At 47.5% G+C, this 16,392-nt stretch overlaps 3 long non-coding RNA genes and 1 pseudogene across 12 annotated transcripts in view; 2 read left to right on the top strand and 2 right to left on the bottom strand.

Annotated features, from left to right (window-relative positions):
• The window catches only part of LOC127482692 (non-histone chromosomal protein HMG-17 pseudogene), an 86,082-nt pseudogene extending 85,216 nt beyond the window's left edge, over positions 1-866 (top strand). Inside the window, exons 6-7 of the transcript XR_016232759.1 lie at positions 6-71; positions 662-866. The product of XR_016232759.1 is annotated as a non-histone chromosomal protein HMG-17 pseudogene (transcript). The remainder of the gene's footprint in view (positions 1-5; positions 72-661) is intronic.
• LOC149127135 (uncharacterized) overlaps positions 1-16,392 on the bottom strand; it is a 563,175-nt gene that overhangs the window by 208,049 nt on the left and 338,734 nt on the right. The window lies entirely within an intron of this gene.
• LOC103350404 (zinc finger and BTB domain-containing protein 38) overlaps positions 1-16,392 on the top strand; it is a 129,543-nt gene that overhangs the window by 18,921 nt on the left and 94,230 nt on the right. For 4 of the 8 annotated variants that reach the window (XR_016232756.1, XR_016232757.1, XR_007908742.3 and 1 more), the window contains exons 1-2: positions 14,777-14,917; positions 16,188-16,291. This is a non-coding gene — a long non-coding RNA (zinc finger and BTB domain-containing protein 38). Of the gene's footprint in view, positions 1-5; positions 72-884; positions 1,025-13,581; positions 13,872-14,135; positions 14,291-14,776; positions 14,918-16,187; positions 16,292-16,392 lie in introns of those variants that run through there. The other 4 variants (XR_001794622.4, XR_001794624.4, XR_001794628.4 and 1 more) reach the window with 4 other exon arrangements.
• On the bottom strand, positions 12,583-14,807 carry LOC149127139 (uncharacterized). The gene is made up of 2 exons (XR_016232769.1): positions 14,677-14,807; positions 12,583-12,974 (listed from the first exon to the last, which is right to left on the bottom strand). It is a non-coding gene; the product is annotated as an uncharacterized LOC149127139 (long non-coding RNA).

Raw genomic sequence — 16,392 nt, 5'->3', positions numbered from 1 at the left:
CCCAGTTGAACCAAGACTCTGAGGCTGATATGCAATGTCACTTACAACATTAATCAGATACTGCATTTAAGGTGAGCTGTCCCTTGCCTCCTCCATCGCTAGTGCTCGTGTGCTGCATGCAGTGCGTGTCTTGCTCCTGCGAGCTAAGATGGCAGGCAGGATTAGCCGTGCTTGTGCTGTGTGTGCGTGCTGTGTATAGAATTCATTACACGTTGCCTAGTATTTCAGATGTGAGTATGTAAATGCTCTGTGTGCCATATCATCTGGTAGCGAAGACTTGTTTTTGCCTCATTACAGCCGTAGATATTTCAGCATCACCTTTCATTTCCGATTCATTTGCTTTTGGATGTTTGCTTTTCATCACATTCAAAACACGATTTTACCTTTTTATTTTTAACAAGGCTTAAAAAAAAAAACTCATAAAACCCTAAAAACAAAAACAACAACAAAACTCTGCTACCAGATGGTGTCTCCCCTTTCTTCTTGCATTTGCTGTCTTTTAAATAATGTATGTTGCATTGTTAATTAATGTGAATATCAAATTAAACACTTGAAACTTCCGTGTTTATTATGCAGGTAGAAGGCAAGGTGGAATCTATTTTTAATTCTTGTGCCCTCCATCGTGGGCAAGCAACTTGGGCTCTCACATTTGTATTTTCAGTGCTGGTACCCGTGGTTTGATTCTCAGCAAACGTGACAGTGGCCTTTGCAGTGGTCAGCTCCGAGCTTTGAACTCTGAGAGGAGGAAGGGAAAAAAATTCAACACACCACCTCCTTGGTCGCAGCCTCAGAGAAACCTTGGATGAGAAACTTCTTTTTTCAATCCTGTTTTCCTGTTGATAAATTCAGTTCTCGTGATCACAGTACATTCAAGCTGTTCTGCGTGTGATTTTTCGTGTGTGTGGCAATTGCATCTAAAACTTGTGAGTAAGAAGACGGAGAAGTCAGTTGGTCTCCATCGCTTTACATAAAAATGGCCGAGTGTCTTGTCCTGCTAGCACTGCATTAAGTGACACACACACAGGTAGGTTGAAATTTGCATGTTTTATAGATTATTTTGAGCTCTGCAGCAATAACATTAGATGCATTAAAATATGACTTTTAAAATACAAAGTAAATAAGACAGCTGTAATCTTTTGGTGGGAGGATATTAAATTGGGTAGCCTCTCCTATTCAGATACCATATAAATATGCAGCGCTTATAAATTTATAAAATGATACTGCTATAAAAGTGAGATGCTTCCTTTTTTTTAAAAAAAAAGCATATATATGATAGGTGTGGCGCCATTACACAACAAAAGAATTTTTTGAAAATCTGATGATTCAGCTTCATTTTAGCTTGAAACTAAAAATAAATGGGTTTGTGGAGATAATTTGAAAGCGCACAAACAAGCTTAATAAGAAACATTAAAAATATTTAAATTTTCAGAAACGGTCTTTAAGCGTGTTATATGAAAGATAAAAATGTATATGCTTTCAAAACCAATTTTAGGTAGTATATAAGAATAAATATACAAATTTTATATACATATAAAATGGGGGATGAGGAGTTACAATTTTAAAAAGGGGAGATATTAAATGTAGACGGCCCTGGAAGAAGATATAGAGCTTCACTAAATGAAACCAAACCCCTGGAATGGCTCATTGCAGACCATACAGCTGTGGTTCTGTAAGAACCAAACTCTGGCACTTTTCAAATAATTTCATCAATCCTTTCCTTTGAGCTTCTCAAATATATTTTAGTTTCAAATTAACACTGGGCCAGAATCTGTTTCCTTGGTAACCAAATAGTATTTAAAAATGCAATAACAGATATGCAAAAGAATGTCTTTTCAAAGGAAACCAATATGTAGTGAATTTTTTGCAGTTCTTTTCCCCCTCACATAGGATCTGAACTGGTTGAGATGTTTTTAAATGCGTTCTGCAAGCCTTAAAAATCAAGCTCTGCTTCTAACCCTGTAGAGAAAGCTTGCACGGTGACAGCTTCTCTCTCTCTCTCTCTCTCTCTTTCCTTTGTGCTCAATACTTTCAAAATTAAGGTTTTCTTTGTAATGTGCTCCAGAATGCAGGTCAGTGTTTGTGTACAGAGGTGTAGTTTCATTATCACGAGTTCACCAGCGCCACTGAAACAAAAGGTGTTTCAGAAATTCTGAGAACAGAAAATGCTGATGCTCTTGTTTGCCCTGATCCTCCATTGGGAACCTCAGGGCTTTCCATAAAGAAGGACGCGAAGCCAAGCCTACCTCTCCAAGGAGAAGGGCACACTGAGCCTTGGTGGCAAGGTCTTGCTGGGTAGGTGTGTTAGGAGGAAGAAGCTGGCAGACCGGAAGCCTCCCCGAGGTTTGCCGATGTGAACATGGAGATTCAGAACCATTGTGTCAGTAGTTGCTTTGTCTGAGATTCCCCAGCCCTATCTCTGAAGTTAGACCTCTTACGGGCTAAAGGGGTAAGGAGTACTGTTGTTTTGTTGTTGTTGTTGTTATTGTTGTTGTTTTGAGGCCAACTAAAATATTTTACTGGCTCACGTCTTTCTCTGGCTCAATTATATTAGAGCATAATTCATCTCACAGTGATTTCGTTTTTCTGGCTTGCCATGAAATATTCTTCCTGCAACACCTCTTTTTTGGGGGGGGCTACTTGGGAGCCATTTTCCTTCTTGCCTGTGACTTAAAGTGACTATGTACATTTTGAATATAGTGTCATTCAGGATAAACCTGATTCAATAGTGCCTATTTCTTTTAATACTGGTAGCATTAACAGTGGCAGGAGGATCAAGCTGATTGTTGTTCACTCTTGAGCAAATAGTGAGCCAGCATTTGTAATTAAAACACTACTGCTGATCACAAAGATTGCAACTGCAATGTCTTCTTTTTTCATAGGCCAGAACAAATTCATCATTTTGAACCCATTTGAATCTTAATTACAAGATGAAATGGATGCAATGCAATTGTTTACCATAAAAATGCAACAATATATTTCTTCTTTATAAATCCTCCATCCTTTGGTTTTTAACTCAAGCATGGTTGCGTCATCTTGTAGGTTTTCAAACCTAATGATTTTTTTATGGCATTATTCATTTATGTTGCTCTTGGTCTTGCCTAAAAGAATTTTAAACACAATTCAAGGAGCTAGAAGGCCAAGTAAGACTGTTGGGAAGTATATTGTACCATTGTCATTCTAATAAATAGACCAGTGAATGGAAGAATAATTATTATTTATTACTTTGTTGTGTTTTGCCTTAATGCTTTGCCTTCATATTTCACAGCCATGTTAACAAGGCACAAAGCTTTTCTAAACTTACCCATTTACAGTTACTACTGGATTTGTCAGATCAGTTGAGAACGTTTCCCTCTGATTGTAGAGGATGGCACTTACCCCATGTCTTTGTTTCAGTTACTGAGCTTAACCCATTTACACTCTGTGGCCAAGGTGTTTGGGGCAGGCCAGAGCAGGTGCGTCAGGAGGAATGTGCAAACAACTGCTTTGTTCTCACCAAAATGAGATGGGCAAATGTGTGGTTTTCTGCCTGAGTGATTTATAGTATAAAATTCTCCACTCTTTCTTTTTCTTTGAAAAATGGGAAATATTTGCCCAAGCTTTAACTCAGTGAGAATACCAACATTGCATCTCTTGCTACCTCAGCCATTTACATGGCTCCCTATAGGGGAATTGGCAGCCAGATTGTGCTGTTGAGCTCTTCACTGAGAAGAATCTAGAAAAAGACCTAGCATCTTTCTCTTTGGTACTCAATTGTGCTGACTTGTGTTCTTGGTACTACGTAGTTCATCTTAACAGCCTCCTCCCAAGGAAAATGCTCTTCTTATCAGCTTTCTTGGCAAACACGTTTATGAAGCATCTACTGTAGTTAGGAAAATTCTGGAGGCTTAGACGTGTAGTGATGAACAAGACAGACCTGCTACCTGCAGACCTGCCTCTGATATGGTAGGGTGTGATGTGGGGAGAGTAGGCAAAAATAAACATGTCAACACATAATTGAAGAAACCAGTGTAAAGAAGAGAAATAAAGATAAAAATCAGATAACCGCGAGTGATGCATTGTGGGGAGGAGAGGTGGCAAGGAAGTGGAGCTCGGCATGCTAAGAAGGATCCAGCCAGGTGAGGATCTGACGGTGGCGTGACCAGACAGACGTGTGCACGTGCTCCAACTGCAAACTTGCCTTGCTTTGTGTAACTGTCCCTGTCTCAGAGCCGGGTCTGCCCGCTTCGCGATGGAGCCTAACTCAGCTCGGCCTCACCTGCCACGAGAGGGTGGCCCAATGGCGGGGTTCTGTGCGCAGCTGGATTCGTTGCCTTTGAGCCAGTCACCACCCTGAAGCTGTCGGAGGTACAGTGAACCTGGGGCCATCGCAGCCCTAGGTGGTGATGAAATTCTGCCGCAGCTTCAGTGCCAGCCCAAGAAAGGCCTCTCCTCTCGGGGCAAGGAAATTTCTGGGAAGCCTTTGGCTTTGTTTTGAACGATAACTCAGGAATTGAAACTCAGGGAAGAACACTGAGATAGCCATTTAATTGTTTTCAGTGGCAAAATAGTGGAAGAGTCTGTCCCCACCTTGCCGGTAGACGGTCTTTGTCCTAAAATGCCTCCATCCACAGTCAGGGTTTTTCGGGTTTCACTAAAACACTTTGCTCTACAAGCATCTTTTTCTGTTGGTAGTGTTCTAAAGATCTTACCATTTACAGTGATTTTTTTTCAGTTAGTGCAAAAAGTACTAAGAAAATTCATCTTAAGAACCAGAACTCTCTTAGGATTTTTAGGTTAGTCGGCTGCTGGACGCTGGAGAACAAAGAAGTGGGTTTGCTATACAAGTTACAGGGTGTAAGGCTTTTCCATGTCTTCTAAACATTTCGCAGGCACCTTCTGAACTTGAGTCATAATTTAGCAGACTCTGCCTTTCACAGTTGAAGTGGCCTGGCCAGCTCCTTAAACTCCCCTCGGTTTTGAGGAGCTCTGAAACATTCTTCATGGAGACAGGCTCGTTCTTGTCCTTTGTAGTGCAGTGTTGCCGGGCAGTGGTGGAGGGGACTTCAACAATTCAATTCACTTCTCCAAGCCTTCGTTGAACATCTACTATGTGACAGACCCTGCTATAGCCAAGGCAGAATGAATGGCATGGTCCCTATGACAGTCTGTCCAGGTTCCCACCCAAGACTGGAGCCAGGCATGATTGTGTGTCCCCCCTGATGCATGCTGTCCCCTGGTGGCCTCTGATACATTTCCTGGGGGCCAGCCTTCAGGGTGGGGGCAGTGCCGCCAACAGCAAGGACACGTCTTCACTTGACTCTTTGTCTTGGCTCCTAAGAAGCCGCCGTCTGCCTGGCTGCCCTTCTCCAAGCTTGCCAGGTGACCTTGCTAACGGCTGCCACTTTTGCATTCATGAGCAGATGTTAAGTCGAGAAGCTCCTGAATGCAAACATTTGAATTTGTGATGCAGACAAGACACTTTTGCCTTTTCACCTTCCCTGGCCGACCATGGGGGTCTCCTAGCTGGCTGTTTCTGGGCGGCAGGTAAGTCAGAGGCTGGTTATCAAAGCAGTCGTCTTTGTTGGGCGATCACAGCATGCCACTGCCATGGCGCCAACATCCCATTGACCAGAAGGTCCCTTTCTTGAGCTTGTAACTGATTTTGCATCTTTTCCCTTCATGGCTTCCGTGCTTTGTCACTGTTCCTACTCTGAATTTGAGACTAGCTCTTCAGGCTACTGCACTCACCACGTTAGGCCCACGGAGGGAGTTTGTTTTCTAGTTCTGTTTTGTTTTTAAAATGCCAGTATGAATGTTCTTTCTGTGTTCATCAAAGGCAGTGGGGGGTGGAGGGACCTTCATTATTTGTTTTATATAATAAAATAACCCTCTTCCTTACCCCATGGTCATGGCTGCCAAATGGGTGCTTTGAAATGTCTTTTCCATTTGCCTGCTAAAATCTCCCACCCGGCTGAGGCCTTGCTCTAATTAAGGCCTCACAGTCCTGCCCGTCTTCCCCAGTGCTAAGCACGATGCCGAGTCCCTGCCCCCAGGGCCTTACAAGCCAGTGAGCCGAGAAAACAAAAGCCACCAGCTGAGAATGTGGTTAAATCCCATAAGGGCAGTGCCCTTGTAATTTTCCCCCCCTTTTCTCTTGCTTCCTGTCCTGAACATTGAAAGAGTGTCTAAAATACACAGGGTGTTGGAGAACTGATGTGGCAGAGAATGGGCCGGTGGTCTGAGCACCAAGGGAGTTGAGGGCAGAAGACAAATGGCATGGCCAGGATGCAGCCAGGGCAAACAAAAGGAGATGCCGCCCCACTGTGCCACACCCTGAAGCTGGGGGTGCCAGGCTCCAAGGGAGAAAGCTGAGAGCATTGCAACACAAAAGGCCCAAGGGAGCCTCTGCTTCAGCCCGGGGGCTGTGATGTTCTGTCAGGCTCCTGTCACAGCGCTGGCCTTGTCGCTCAGTCGCCGACCCACCTTGCGTTCTGTGTCCTGAGAGGTGATCTATCCCAGAGTTCCCAGAAGTTTCCATTTCCATCCCAGGGCTCCTTGTCTACATGCTGAGAATGCCCCAGGAGCCCACAGCCCGTCTCACTCCAGCAGATCTGGATTGTGCCGTACATAAATGAACTGAACAGACTGTGGACGTGCCGGGAGCAAGCCCAGGCGGGAGACACACCCAATCTGGACGCTGCAGATGGCAGCTCTTTGTTCCAAAGTCGTGTTAGCGTGCTGCTCTGCCTTTAGAGCCCCCAGACCCACCTCTTCCTTCCTCTTCTCCTGGTCTGAGTGCCTGCTGAGCCATCCCTAAAGGATATTCTGATTGTTTGAAACCCTCAGACTCCGGGCGAACCGCGCGGGGTGACACACGGGCACGGAACACTGCTGTCATCCCTGTCCCTCTTGCTGAGCTGTGACAGGAGTTTAAACTGCAGATCCCAGCTGTCATGTGGACATTAGACCCTTCTGAGTCTCTCATCAAGGGGACTGAGGCTGTGACTTCTCCAGGTCACTCAGAGAGTTAGGTGGCAGGGCTTTGCGTGACTCCAAGTCCAGAGCTCCTTCTGCTAATCCAAGCTGCTTTGACTTCACAGGGGAAGCCCCGTTCCAATCCAGTGGCTGTCAGGCTTTTGCAGTCAAGGGTCAGACAGTAAATATTTTAGGCTTTGTGATGTCAAAAGATAAAATTTCAATAAATTGAGTGTAAAGATCAAATTGGCTTTTGCTAGCGATTTGTGAGTCAGGCAGCACCCCGTCTGTAAAAATAGAAAAATACTCCACTGGGCCTGGCAGCATGGTTGGTTTTCCTAAGTCAGCTTGAACAGGAACAAGGAAAGAGCACGGTACAAAAAGCAGATTGGTTAACATCAGGTTATTTCAAGTTACATTCCTTATAAGGGTTGAAGACAAGGGGACTTCCTTGTCATGTTGGCTATAACTGGCCTGTTTGAGGATTCAGCTAGAATCTTTCTCCTGATTGCTCAGAAGGTCAGATAAACAACTATGTTTCAATTTGGTGGCATGGAACTTTCAGCATAGTGACTCCATTTTGGTTGGATCTGTTGGGCCTCGTACAGGAACTCGTTCTAAACCAATGGCCTCCAGTAAATTTTATTTAACAATGAGGCTAGGCAAAACTGAGGATATTATATAGGCATTTATATAGCAAAGGAGAAAGGAAATTTATACAAATTTTGTATTGATGAAGTTCAAAATGTAGTCTATAGTATTAGTAATAGATATACAGCCTTAGATGCAGAAATGATTGACTGTGTCTGTGTCTCCATAGAACTTAACTTATATCACTGGAATTTGAATGTCATGCCATGAAATATCCTTCTTTTGGCTCCTCCCCTAACCCCCAATCATTAAAAATATAAAACAAGGCAAGCATTTGGTACAACAGTTAGGATGCTTACAATCCATATTGGAGTGCCTGAGTTCAAGTACTGGCTCTACTTCCATTTCCAGCTTCCTGCTAATACCCTGGTATTAGGTGGCGGTTCAAGTACTTGGGTCCCTGTCACCCATGTGGGAGACCTGGATTGAGTTCCAGGCTCCTGGCTTTGGTCTGGCTCAGCCCTAGCTGTTGAGGATATGTGGGAAGTGAAGCAGCTGATGGAAGATTTCTGTCTCTGCCTTCAACATATATTAATAAATAGATATAATTTCTTAATGTAAAAATCATACCCAGCTTGTGAACTGGATCAAAACAAGAGACAGGCTGGATTAGGCCCCTGAGCTTTGGCTTGCAGGCCCATTTTCTAAATAAAAAACTGAAAACTGGGGACCCACTGACCAGATAAGCCCATATGTACGAAGGTACCTCCAAAAGTTTGTGGGAAAACAGAATTAAAAGATACATTTATTTAGGTGCAGACATTTTATGCATCATTTTTTTTCATAATATACATTTCCCACAAACTTTTTGAAGACACTTAATATGTTTTACTTGACTTCTAACAGTAATTTTTACTGAATTAGCCAATATTTTTGTTTTCTAAGTTTTTGGTTATATTACTTTTTTTTCTTTTTTCCTGATTACAGAAGTAATATAAACCAACTGTGAAATAATCCAGAATGTTAACATTTTGGCATGTATCATTCTGGTCTTTTATCTATGAACAATGAATAAAAAAAAAAAAGGTTGTATATTTGAGAGGTAGAGAGACAGAGTTCCCATCTGCTGGTTCAATCCCCAGCTGTCAGCAACAGCCAGGCAGCTGGGAACTCAGTCAAGATGTCCCATGTGGGTGGCCGGGATGCAACTTTTTTCTTTTTTTAATTTACTTGAAAGGCACTGACAGAGAGAGAGAGAGAGAGAGAGAGAGAGAGAGAGAAAACGGCTGCAATGCCTGGGGCTAGGCCAAACCAAGGCCAGGAGCCAGGAACTCCATCAGGGTCTCCTATGTAAATGGCAGGGGCCCAGGCACTTGGAGCATCTTCTTTTGGTTTCCCAGGTGCATTAGCAAGTAGCTGGATTGGAAGTGGAACAGCTGAGACTCAAACCCAACCCGATGCTCATATGGGCTGCCAGCGTTGCGGGAGGCAGTTGAATCCACTGTGCCACAACACCAGCCCCACAGCTTTTTAGCCTTCACCTACCTACGGCCTCCCAGGGTGCATATTAGCCGGCAGCTGGAACTGGGAGCAGAGCCGGGACTGGAACCTAGGTACACTCATATGGAATGCAGGAGTCCCAACCAGTGTATTAACCACTAGGCCTGTCCCAACTGGTGAATTTTTTTTATGGCTGGGATAATAATTTGTAGAAATATTTGGTAGAAATTTGCATATTTTCTTCTTATTTACTTTATATCGTAGCATGAACATTTTATTAACATAGCCTTTTAAATCTTTGCTATGAAAATCTTAAGCATTTGTAGAAATAGCATAATGAATCCCCATTCTTCAAGAATTGTCAGCTGTTGGCCAGTCTTGTCTTCTGTAAATCCCTTCCTGTATTATTCAGAAGCAAATTCCAGACTTTATATCATTCAATCTCTAAATGCGTCGGTACCAGTTTCTAGAAGATAAGGATTCCAGGAAAAACGCTGTTTTCTTTTTTTTTTAAATACTTATTTATTTATTTGAAAGTCAGAGTTACACAGAGAGAGAAGAGGCAGAGAGAGAGAGAGAGAGAGAGAGAGAGGTCTTCCGTCCAATGGTTCACTTCCCAATTGGCTGCAATGGCCACAGTGTGGTGATACGAATCCAGGAGTTTCTTCCAGGTCTCCCATGTGAGTGCAGGGGCCCAAGGACTTGGGCCATATTCTACTGCTTTCCCAAGCCATAGCAGAGGGCTGGATTGGAAGTGGAGTAGCCAGGTCTCGAACCGGCACCCATATGGGATGCTGGCACTTCAGGCCAGGGTGTTAACCCACAGCACCACAGCGCCAGCCCCAAAATGCTGTTTTCTTAGGAAAGAAATGCTGAGTATAAAAAAGAAAGAAAGCAGCAACTTTCAAGTGGTTCAGGGAAAAAAATGCTGATTGATAGACCAATCAATCTGAGGATTTTTTTGTACTATTTTTGCAAATAAGTTTGAAATATTTCCTTTTTAAAAGATTTATTTATTTATTTGAAAGGCAGAGTTACAGAGAGGCAGAGGCAGAGAGAGATCTTGTAATCCACTGATTCACTCCCCAAATGGCTATAATGGTCAGGGCTGGGCCAGGCAGAAGCCAGGAGCCAGGAAACTCCATCCTGGTCTCCCACATGGGTGCAGGGGCCCAATTACTTGAACCTGCTGCTTTCCCTGGGACATTAGCAGGGAGCTGGATAGGAAGTGGAGCAGCCGGACTTGAGACTGGTGCTCATATGGGATGCTGGCATCACAGGCAGCAGTTTAATCCACTGTACCACAACACTGGCCCCAGTTTGAAATATTTCTAAACACAGTGGGGTTTTATTGTTTTTGTCTTTTTAAGATTTTATTTATTTATTTGAGAGGTAAAGTTACAGACAGGTCTTCCATCCGCTGGTTCACTCCCCAAATGGCGAAAATGGCCGGAGCTGTGCAGATCCAAAGCCAGGAGCCAGGAGCTTCTTCCAGGTCTCCCATGCAGGTGCGGGGGCCCAAGGACTTGGGCCATCTTCTACTGCTTTCCCAGGCCTAGCAGAGAGCTGCATGGGAAGTGGAGCAGCCGGGACTTGAGCCAGCACCCTTATGGGATGCCGGTGCCTTAGGCAGAGCCTTAGTCCACTGTGTCACAGTGTTGGCCCCTGAACACATCAATTTAAAAATGAAAAATAACTACAATACCATACCATCTCAACAAATAACAGTAATTCTTTTCATAATGTCCAATATCCCAGTGAGCATGCAAATCTGTCTAGTTATGTCATTTAGACAATTTTATTCAAAGGATAATTTTTTTAAAAAGGCCCATTTAGTACAAGGAATATTCTCTTCCATTTCCCTTCATCTATAGCTTTCTCTCACCCTGTTCATTTTTGCTATTGCTACAAAACTTTTGTTGAAGAAACAGCTTGTTTGCCTGGAGAATTCCCCCAGCCTGAAATCCGATGATTGCGTCCCTCGGTGCTGTTTCACATTCCTGTCTCAGAGTTCCTGAAAATTGGTAGTTACATCTAGCGGCTTGCTCAGATCCAGCTTCCTTTTCCCTTTTGAAGTGTTCAGCATTTCAAAGATTTTACATAAAAATCGGCATTTGGACTTCACTGGCGATTTCTGCAGATCCCCTAGTCTCAACTGGCAACAGTTGGTGTGGGGCTAGGGCCCTTCCCACCTCCCACCCCGCTTTAGGTGCCAGCAGTCTGGCTGCTGCTCCCTGCCCCGCCGGCAGGCCCCAGCTCACACCCCCCACCCCCTCCAGCAGCAGTGTCCACATTCATCGGCCAGGCTCCCAGAGGCGTCGGCACTACTGAAGCCCGGGCCCTAAACGCTGCCGTGCACAACTTCGCACACACAGGCCGTGCAGGATTCCCGAGAATGCCTGATGGAGCAGAGATAAGCGGCCAAAGAAGGGGAAGGAAGCCAGGCGTGGGACCTGGTGAGCACTCAGCAAGAGGACCTGAGAAATCGCACATTAACAGAGCTGCACAGGAGCAGGAGGCCTAGGAGGTGCCGAGTTAGAGTCCTAATCTGGCTGGGAAAGCAAGGCCGCAAGTGGATTTAAAGAGACATCACATCAGTGCTTTTTCTGGTGGCATGGTAATAGGAACACTGCAGAGAACGAGAAGGGGGCAGTAAAGCGCACGTGGCCAACAGCCCTAGTGTGAAAGCTGGAAGCAGGCAGTCGTGGGCCCATGGGAACCTCGCGGTGGAACACAGGGACAGCACGGAAGGCCCTGCACAGGGTCAGGAGCCCCAGGAACTTAGGAGAGAATCTTCAGAGTCTTGGGTTTTTTAGATCGGCGCACGCGTTGAAATACAGAGTATTATGAAGAAAGAGACAAATACATCCCAGTTGGTTGGGGGGCGGGGGGAGGGATAAACCTTTACAGAAAAGAACAGAATTGTGACGGAGTTGGGACGTTCCTGGAAATTTCCAGATGGTTCCCCATACTCAGAAGAATGATTAAGAGAGAGAATCTGCAACGGGGTATGAGGAAGAATGGAAAATTTTGAAGGACTGGCTGATTATGTAAGGTTGAGGCTGTGGTGTTTAAAGCTGTTGCTGTGATATTTCAGTGATTAATAACAATTTGGGGAAATCTCCTGGCTTCTGGAGAAACATTTGGCTCCAGGGAGAAAGAAATGCCACTGTTTGTGAATTCCCAAGTGGTTGTAAGGGGCCATTCACTTGCTAAGCCTCTTAGGGAAGCCAGAGCCGCTTTCGCGCTTAACAAGCTGTTGACAGCAGCTGACCAAGGTACCACCTGGAACACGTTAGCAGTACAAGCAAGTGGGCTGGGGAGTCAGACCTGTGTTTAAACCCCTCTGTGTCACTCCCCATGTGACCCTGGCAGATGACCCATGGAAAACTTCTGGAAGATAAAGGTTATTTTATACGCGGTATCCGTAACTCTCACTGCCTGGACGCTACAGGCTTAGAATTCTGAATACTTAACTTCCAGGACCAGCAGCCACAACAGCTTGCAATTACAGAGCACGAACTGCATGCCAAGAACTACTGTACATACTTCACACGTATTATTTAATTCTCAGAAAGCCCTGGGAGACAGGCACCAATATGGAGATCGGTCCCATTTCATAGATGAGGAAGCTGAGGCAGGGAAGGTGATGAAGTTGGGCTTTCAACCCACAGAGCGGCTGAAACCAAACACCCTGTTGTCTTGCTCTCCCGCTGGCTACCTGCCAGTCACAGGGAAGCTCAGAGAACAGAAACACCTGCCGGTACCTCCCAACCCCGGTTCTAAATCCGGGTGCCTCAGTTTCCTCCAAATAATTTTCTGAGTGTCCAAGAGGCTCAGTGGAAGCATGCAGACACGCAGCACCTTCACGTCGGAACCCATGATCGCCAACAGGTTCGCTCAGGTTTGGTGGAAGCTCTGATTGGCAGCTACAGATACAAAAACATGGCAGAGGTTTTGTTGTTGCTGTTTCACCGGGATGATGAATCATTACTTAACTAAAGGCAGCTTAGTGGAGACCTCTGTGAGCACGTGGCCCACGGAGTAGAGAAATCGAGGCTGCCCGGGCTTTGAGGACGCAGGAACTGTTGGCGTGCGTGTGCATGCATGCTGCCCAACCCGCCAGCCTCCAAAAACCGAACTCCGTGCTTAAGTTACACACGGTTCTTTCATTTGACTTGGAGTCAGCAGTATATGTTTCCTTTACTATTTAAACTTTTACTGGCTTGGTATTTAATACCTGCATCTACTTCATTCATCAAAATCACATTCTTCACAACAGGCTCCGGGACGGAGATGCCGCATTGCAAGCACCCATTCCAGGCTAAAAGCACGCTGTAAGCCAGGCAGAGAGGGCCCTTTGCGGTCCCTTCCTGCTGTCGCCTGGCACTGACTCTCTTCTAAAGAAAATTTTCAGACAGTAGCGTCAGAACACAGGGAACACCGATGACTTAAAAAAAAAAAAAAGCGAGACACACGTGAACATTAGTGCACTGGGCCGTCAGATTCAGAAGCCAAGTTCGTGGCAGGCCCTCCGTTTCAATGACCAGCCCTGGGAACTTGGAAGAAAGATCCCAGCGGGCAGTAAGTGCCCTTTATAAAGAACAGGACTAAGGTCCTTGGCATTGCATAGCTTTTAACCTACCTTTGGAAAAACAGTCTGGCCTCCCCCCACGGCGGGAGGAAAACAGGTGACACCCTATTCCAGACAACTGAATGCCCTGAAAACCTCACGGGATTTTTCTGTGTGCCATGCGCTTGCAAGTGTGCGGGGTTTGGGTCGAGAGCCCAGGGAAAACCCTGCGGCCCCCGGCCCCGTGCTGACGGTGAGTAGGCTCTGTGGCCCAACTGGGCTACCCTGGCAGGTTCCAAATCGGGGCCTCGCGGGAAGTGGCGGTGGGAGGCGACGAGGGTCTCGTGGGGGCCCCCTGTTGCCCTCTGCCTCGGGCCTGGGGCCTCGCGGGTCGTCGTGGGGGCCCCGACCGCACTCCCAGGCCGCGTCCGAGGCGCGACGACCCCCTTCCCCCGCCCTGCTCCCCAGCCCGCGGGCCTGGGGGTCGGGCCGACCTCTTCCCGGACGGGCTGCGTCCTCTGCCCCGCGCCGGGGGCGGGCCGGGCCGGCTGAGCCGAGCCGCCGGCGTCCATTTTCTGGGCGGTGCTGTGCGGCGCTGCGACCGGACTCGCGGGTCCGGAAGCGCCATGGACCCCCGGGGGGAACGCGCTGGCGCAGGACAAGCCGAGTCCTGTAAGTGCCCTTCGCAGGGTCTCGTGCAGGGCCGGGTGGGCGAGGCGCGGCCTGCGGGCGCGGGGCCGGGACCTTGGGGCGCGGCCGTCCGGACCGCTTCTCTCCCCGGGAGGGAGCCTGGAAACCGGGGCTGGGGAAACGCTCCCGTGGGGCTGTCAGCTCCGCGGGCGCCGGGGAGCCGCGCTGCGGCGGGGAGGCAGAGTCGCAGGTGCCGGGCCTCCGGGTGGCGCTCAGCAGGCTCCGGGCGGGTCGCGCCGCAGCTCCCGGCCTCCCTGCGTGGCCGTGTTGGAGGGCGGGGGCCGGGCCGGGACGCGCTGGGCGCGGGTCCAGCGCTGTCACGCGGCCCCTCCCCCGGATTGGGAGTCGGACCCCAGCCCTGACCCTACCGGAACTGGATGATTTCCTTGGTGCAGCCCCAGCCGCTGGAATTGAACGGGACGTGCAAAGGCAGGGCCCTGCCTCCAGGGTTGTGCAGCTTCCACCTCCTGCTTCTGCACGGTTTGGGTCCGCTGTGCTGGTACCGCCCAGCCGCCCGCTGGTAGCCGCCGCTTTGCAGGCTGTGTAGTAAACTACCTGAGATTTTAGTTTCTCCGCGGTTCCACTTTGGAACGCAAGCTCTTGCTGTAGGTAAGTGCATAACTCCATTCTGGACTTTGGCCCTGAATATGACTATCCCTGCTCAGGAATCATAGAGGATATGTGTTCTGCCTTGTGCTTATTTTAGAGGTTACAGACTTTGTTTCTAATTCTGAAGCTCAGCTACTCAGATTTTCGTGGCCACAGTGTCGGTGGGTTCTGTCGTGGTTTCGGAGAAGCTTGCAGTGTGGTACTGTATCTCAGCGCGGTGTTTTTCCAAGAATGGGGGCCCATGAGAAGATTAGAGTCGGTTTAACGGTTTGCAATGGGGGAAAATTTTGTTTTTTTAATTTGAAAGGCAGAATAAGAGAGAGGGGAAGAGAAAAAAATATCTTCCATCCACTGGTTCACTCCCCAAATGGCCGAATCCAGGAGCCTGAAACGTCCACAGGGTCTGCAAAGTGGATGGCAGGGACCCATGTACTTGGGCCATCTTCTGCTGCCTCCCAGGCACGTAAGCAGGAAGCTGGATCGGAAGTGGCGGGGACTTGAACGAGCGCTCTGACGTTGCTGGTATCCCATGCTGTGGCTGAACCCGCTGCACCACAATCTAGGAAAATATTGTCTTTAAAGATTCACAGCAGGGCAGGCCTTGTGGCGCAGCATGTTAAGCTGCTGCCTGGCACACCAGATCACAGCTCCCTGCTAATGAACCTCGGGAGGCATTAGACGAAGGCCTGAATGCTTGGGCCCTGCCACCCACATGGGAGACCCGGATGGAGTTCCAGGCTCCTGGCTTTGGCCTGGCCCCTTTGCGGCCATCTAGGGGAATAAACCAATGAATAGATGGTCTCTTTGTCTCTGCCTCTCTCCGGCACCCTGCCTTTCAAATAAATAAGGATGTGTTAGATAGATGTACAACCTGTGAAACAGTATACAGCATAACATTTATAGCCCAGAGCAAGGGTAAGACTTGGTTCGCACTTCACGTGGTAGAACTTTTTAAAATGGTGGATCTCTCTTGCTGATAGCCCAGGCTTTGGAATCCCTTGAACCTGAGCTGGCGTCCCAGCACGCACAGTAATAACAGACGCCACCTGTGAGGCCTCGTGTGCTCTCCCAGAGCCTCTGGTCTGTGGCTGTAAAAGGGGGGGGTGTGTGAATGAAGAGCAGCTGGGGCCCCTGCAGGCCCCTCACCTCTGCAGCACTGGACCTGCAGCAGGTGTCCAGCTGGCGCCATTGCGGGGGGTGTCGCTGACGCGTCAGATCCTGACACCCGGGCCTGGCTGGGACACTGCACTTTGCTGTTTTCTATTTTCAGATCTTCACGCGGGGGAGATGGAGGACGCGGAAGCAAGGATTTCCGAGTGATTTCTTCCGAAGCACAGGAACCTTAACTGTTCGGGCTGCTCTGTTCTCACTGAGGTAATGCATGTTGCGTTTCTCCCTCATTCTATAAACGAGGAAATCGGTTGGTTTGTTGCTGGCTTGTTTTCAGGATGGAGGGTGACAGTGACCCAGCAGGT

Source organism: Oryctolagus cuniculus, chromosome 4 (genome assembly GCF_051225735.1).
Source record: "Oryctolagus cuniculus isolate XC-2025 breed Fujian yellow rabbit chromosome 4, ASM5122573v1, whole genome shotgun sequence".
Lineage (NCBI taxonomy): Eukaryota > Metazoa > Chordata > Mammalia > Lagomorpha > Leporidae > Oryctolagus > Oryctolagus cuniculus.
The sequence above is the reverse complement of the archived record's forward strand: the minus strand, read 5'-3'. Positions and strand labels throughout refer to the sequence as shown.